This window comes from Octopus bimaculoides, chromosome 2 (assembly GCF_001194135.2).
Source record: "Octopus bimaculoides isolate UCB-OBI-ISO-001 chromosome 2, ASM119413v2, whole genome shotgun sequence".
Classification (NCBI taxonomy): Eukaryota; Metazoa; Mollusca; class Cephalopoda; order Octopoda; family Octopodidae; genus Octopus; species Octopus bimaculoides.
Genome location: NC_068982.1, coordinates 111,624,095 through 111,630,315, shown reverse-complemented (window position 1 = coordinate 111,630,315; position 6,221 = coordinate 111,624,095).

Here is a 6,221-nt window from a genome sequence, read left to right as displayed (position 1 = left end):
TCAAACTTTGCGAATATGTTTATTTCTTGGTCAAAATTTTACTCATCTTTATATTTTTCTGCTTGTATTTTTAACTCGTTTTCTTGTTTTCAGAGAATGATATGTTGTTCTATTTTAAAGAGGTGTTGATGCTACTCTGTCTTGTTACTTTCTCTTACTGCTCCTCTAGCAGAATAATATCAAAAACGATTTATAAACACCACGAATCTTGGCAAAATATCAAATAGTGTCTAATGTAGGCCTGCTTAAATCGTGTATTGCAGCAGATATACCGACGTTCCCGTTTTCTAAAATAAACTAATCCTAAAAGGAAAGTTTTAGTTCAGTAAAACATGTTAATTTATAATTCTCAGAACTTATTTTATCGATCCCGAAAGGATGAAGGCAAAGTCGACCTCACCATAATGCAGCATCAAGTAGTGGTTCCCATGGAGTTAGTGCTCCACCGAGGAGATGTATGCATTCGCTAATTATTTGAGAGACAACTTCCTTTCTGCCCATTTCTGAGTGAGCTTGCCCAACCTGACCATGACCTCATCCCAGTTCCTGTCCACCTGGAGATATGGTCCGAACCAGCACTTTCCCCGGACCCTTCGTTCAGCGACAAAAATCACCGCTAGTCAACATGGATTGCCTCTCCAAGACGCTAGTAGCAAATTCACTGATTTATCCTAGCTTATGTGTTCCTGTACATATCTGATATTCTTTCAGTATAGTGTCAACCGTTTCTATATCCGAAGAGTCCGACACCATGACCGTGACGTCGTCTACGTATGCAGACGCGGCTCTCTTGTGCCCCTCAAACTCGCTAGCCCTCAAAGCAAAGGTTCTGATATGCCAAAGTATATAAAAGCGAGGAGAGAAGGAATCCTTGGTTGATCGAGTGTTCAATACTGAAAGGTTCCGAGAGGTAGCCATTTAATTTGACTACCGAGCAGACACCACTATACATTGTGGTGACCAACCCTCCAAAGACGGGACCGAAACTGACAGCTTTTAGGACAGCCACCGAAAAGCAATGGTCCATCCTGTCAAATGCCTTAGACCAGTCTAATAATAATCTCTTTTGTTTGTCACAGGGACCTCTGATAAAGTGGACAATACAAAAGCAGTTTAGAATTTGTGTGGGTTCACATAAAAAAGATGAGGGAATGGGAGAGATGGAATAAAAAGAATACATCGCACAATGACCACCAAAAGTACAAGACCTCGCGCATCTGCCGTGCCTATAGTGTTTATCTCAAACTGGTAGTGCCCTGAGTAGAACAACCCGAAAATCCTCCGAAGCAGACAAGTTACTTTGTCTTCGTCGATATCTAGATTTTCCTGAGAATGTCATCACTCTTTCCTACCACAATTTCTCTATGTATTACTAAATTGGAACTTCTATTGACTGCATTGACCGACTAAAGGCGGATGGTGAACGTCTGGCGACATTGGAAGTCTCCAGCGCCCATAAATGGTCTTTTCTTGACCCAAGACTGTAGTTCCATCAAAATTAGCTATACCTGATCATTGTCCAGGAAAATCTACAATTGGTGCGCGTGTCTAGGCATCATCATGTGAGGCCTGACTTCCATAAAGCGCTAACTAGAGATGCTCAGTTACCTAGTGAAACTTGCCCCTTCCGCAAGAAGCTGAATAGCAGTTGCTACAATCCGGTCAAACAGGGACTGGGACTGAGATACGATACAACAGTCAGGCGGTGAGTTATGATGAAAGTAATGTAGATATCACGCCATCTCTGCTCAACCTTTCAGAGATAGCTTCCTTTCTGCCGATTTCTGTGTGAGGCTGGCCACTCTTCGGGTAATCACGTCCCAATTCTTGTTCACATGGAAGTCCGGACCGGACTAGACCCCAATCACCTAAACCGGTCCATCTGCCCAACGACTTATATCGCACTTATATGGCTTTCAAAGTGCTGAACTGCAATCCCACCAACTTGTTCACATTTATCTTCACCTTTGTTGTCGCCTCGTATTCCTTTAGAATGGGGTCGACTACATTAACTTCCGTGGCGTCCGATACAATTACGGCAACGTCGTCCGTATACACTGACGCAGTTCTGCTGCACTCCATCTCAAAAGCGATGTCCCTCAGGAGTTCTAACATCTGCAGCAATGGCTGGAGGACCAACATCCATAGAGGAGACGAGAGAGGACACCTCCGACAGACCGAGCGCGGAATATGAGGTTTCAAAACGTGGCCATTTACTGTAACTACCGAGCAAGCACCACTGTGCGTTGCTGCGATCTAACCTCTGACAAAAGGGTCTGAACCGGCTGCTTCTAGGATTGTTGCTAAGTAGTGATGGTCGCCCATTTCGAAAGCTTCCGACAGATCCAAGAAGTAATAATAATAATAATTATTATTTTTATTATTATTATTATTATTATTATTATTATTATTATTATTATTATCATTATTATTATTGATAATAATAATAATAATAATAATAATAATAATAATAATAATAATAATAATAATCTTAAGATCCCTCAAGATCCCCAACTTCTGGTTAAAATATCTGACAGGAATACACAAAAAGCTGGATGAAAACTTTAACGACATACTAGCAGAGCCAGAGACAATTCCTGAATGACTCACGAAAGGGAAAACTATTCTAGTTCCCAAATCCACTGAAACGGCAAAACTTTGGGCTGGTTAAGGAAAAGAGAGTGGAAGAAAGTCGCAGTCCAAGAAAAGATTGATGACAAAAAGATAAGGAAGATATAACACCATTATGACAACTATGTGATGACTTGTATATCAAAGAATAAGAACCTGGCATAGGTACAATACAAAGGCTTAAGATACAATAAAATTGTATCAGTTATACACTGGCAATTGTGCAAAACGCACAATATAGTACACCCAGACAGACCAACAAAAATAGTTGAAACTGATCGGCTATAAATGTTATGAGACAGGTAAAAAACTGGGACATTCAAAACCGGATATCGTTGTGCTAAGCAAAGATACAATATCACGTGTGAAAACAGATGTAACCTGCTCATTCGATACTAGGGTAAAGTAAAAGGAAATCGAATTATTAGATAAGTACCAGAAACTAAAGCGAGAATTATAAAGGCTTTGGAACTGTAGAGTGTTGATTGTTATTCCTATTACAATAGGATCAATAGATACAGTGTCTAAAATAATAACTCCATAATAACGTGGTCAGAGAGAATAGTTCCCTCCTTGGCCATGCAACTCTGACTTCCTGAGCTCCTCTGCAATATCTCACTCGGATTCAATTTTTCTGAGTTACAAGCGACACTGGTTGTACTTGTTTGCTGTTGTTTTCACTAATAAGGTTATGTCATTATGTCAATATTTTTCATTTGTCTTGTCGAGACAAAGAATCAAGTTTTTTTTTCATTTATTTCTTTACAATGTCTACTTTTCTTTGATTCTTTTATTCTTTTATTTTTTATTTATTTATTTGTTAAGTTGTTTTTATTTTCATTTTGTCTTTTCGATTTGTGTGTTATGGCGTGTATCTTCTTTTTTTGTAGTAATTTTTACAACTCCAATGAGAAACACAATATGTCAAAAATAACCTATCTTTTTTTGCTAATTGTGGTAAGAAATATACTCCAAAATCATAGAGAATTTGTATTTTTTTTAATTAATCCAAATATAAGAAAAGCTTTCAATCCACTTCGAAAAGTAAAATTTATCAAAATTTTCAGGACTACAAGGAACAACAAAAGACAACTCAAAGGTGAATAATTGTAAAAACACGAAAATACTTTCTGTTATAGACACAAGGTCTGAAATTTGGTGGAAGGGTGTTAGTCGACTTCAATGGTTTCAAATTTTGGCACAAGGCCAGCAAGTTCGGGGGAGGGAATGAGTTGATTACACCAACCTCAGTGCTCAAAAGATACTTGTTTTATCGACCTCGAAAGAGTGAAAGGAAAAGTCGATCTCGGAAAAATTTGAATCAAGAACGTAAAAGTGGATTAGAAGGACAGGCAAAAAAAAAGATGGGTCATTCTTGGCTTTCTTTCATGAGTCAAGTCCCAGAAGTCACGACCCATTTCGGGTAGTTACACTTGAGATGGTTCGATCTGGTTGCCCCCAAAAAAGTATAAGCTAAGAGCATTAGACCCCTTTGTAAGAAAGCTAGAGAATGTGTACTACAACAAAGACAAAAAAAAACACAAAAAAAAACGGGAAACATGGTACACAATTACGAATAAAAAGAACAATAACAACAGGCGTGTATGAAATGAAAGCCTAGAGGCATGAACATGGGAGATGGACACAAGACAGTCAGGTCAACAAAGAAAGATCATGGCTGGCTGGACACTGGTCACGTGGAAGGAGGAGAGATGGGTAGGGGACAGCGGGATTGAAGGATTAGAAAAAAAATAGAGACAAAGAGAAAGGTACAGGGGAGATAAACGAGTGGGAAATAGTGGGAGCTAAAGAAAGAGAGGGTCAAGAAATGTGAGAAAGGGTGAGCGAGAAAAAGGAAGGAAAATGAGAAGGGGGAATAAATGATAGAGTAAGAGCCGAACAAAATTTAGATACATACCTTCTATAAGGCGAGCACAAGGGTGTACGTGCGCCGCTATATATATATATATATATATATATATATATATATATATATATATATATATATATATATATATATATATATATATATATATATATGTATGTATGTATGTATGTATGTATGTATGCTTGTATGTATACTCTTTTTCTCTTTTATTTGTTTCAGTCATTTGACTCCGGCCATGCAAGAGCACCGCCTTTTAGTCGAAGAAATCGACCCCAGGACTTATTCTTTGTAAGCCTAGTACTTATTCTATCGGTCTGTTTGGCCGAACTGCTAAGTTACGGGGGCGTAAACACACCAGCATCGATTGTCAAGCGATGTTGTGGGACAAACACACACACACACACAAACACATACACTCACATACATACACACATATATATATACATATATACGACAGGCTTCTTTCAGTTTCCGTCTACCAAACCCACTCACAAGGCTTTGGTCGGCCCGAGGCTATAGTCGAAGACACTCGCCCGAGGTGCCACGCAGTGGGACTGAACCCGGAACCATGTGGTTAGTAAGCAAGCTAATTACCACACAGCCACTCCTGCGTCTATAAAAATGGAACAAAAACGCAATAGAGGGCATTAAAACGTTCGGACAGATAAATGATACAAAAGCGGACAAGAGAAACAACAATTAGAAGGACAGGCAAAAATAAGACGGGTCTTGGCTTTCTTTCATCAATCAAGTCCCACCACATGAACTACGATGAAAAGAATATGAGAAAGATATAGTATATAATTTTTTTTTTGTGCAGGGGTTCCTTGAGACATGTAATTTATTTTAAGGGTTGCGCAAGGGTAAAATGGTTGAGAAACACTGGTTTATACTACATAAGTTCTTGCTTAAGTGACCAGGGAAATAATTGTGTTATATATAGGAAAGGCGAGGGATGTTCTTAGTTCGGTAGCAGAGGATGACAATTGGTTGAGAGGTCTATGCAACGAGTTGACTTAGAATGAGGTAGTAGGCAGCCGGCTGTTTAGAGAAACAGAAAGTATCATAGCAGCCGCAGAAGAAAGAGGCAGCAGTGAAAGTCTGTGAGTTAGAACGTAATACTGATTGGGTTGCTGCCAATCAACCAATTAACTGAATAGTCTTTAGAAAACATACGTGGAAACGAAACGATATAGTTTGATACTATAATTCCAAAAGCTCTTTGCTTTCTCTTGAGATCAACTGCAGATTCGCCATATTCTCTATATCTGATTCACAATTTATTATTGATGAGTTAGCGTTTGACCAAATTAGATTTCAAATAAACTAAAACAAAATTCATTTATGTAATTTATATTATTGATTATCGAAGTGATTTTTCGAAATAATTTCAGATGTTTCATGCTTTTCAATCAAATGCTTCTCATAGGAGCCCAAATGTTCTCCATATACAGCTGAATTACTTTTTTTTACTGTTTGAACTGTACACACCATTTCATAAAATGCATACTTATATTGTGGAAGAAACACTATTAACAAATATAGTATACGGGGCAAATAGGTTATAACATATATATATATATATGGGTATGTGTATGTATATGCATGCATCATATATATGTGTGTGTGTTATGTGTGTCTCTTGTGTGTGTGTGTGTGTGTGTGTGTGTGTGTGTGTGTGTGTGTGTGTGTGTGTGTGTGT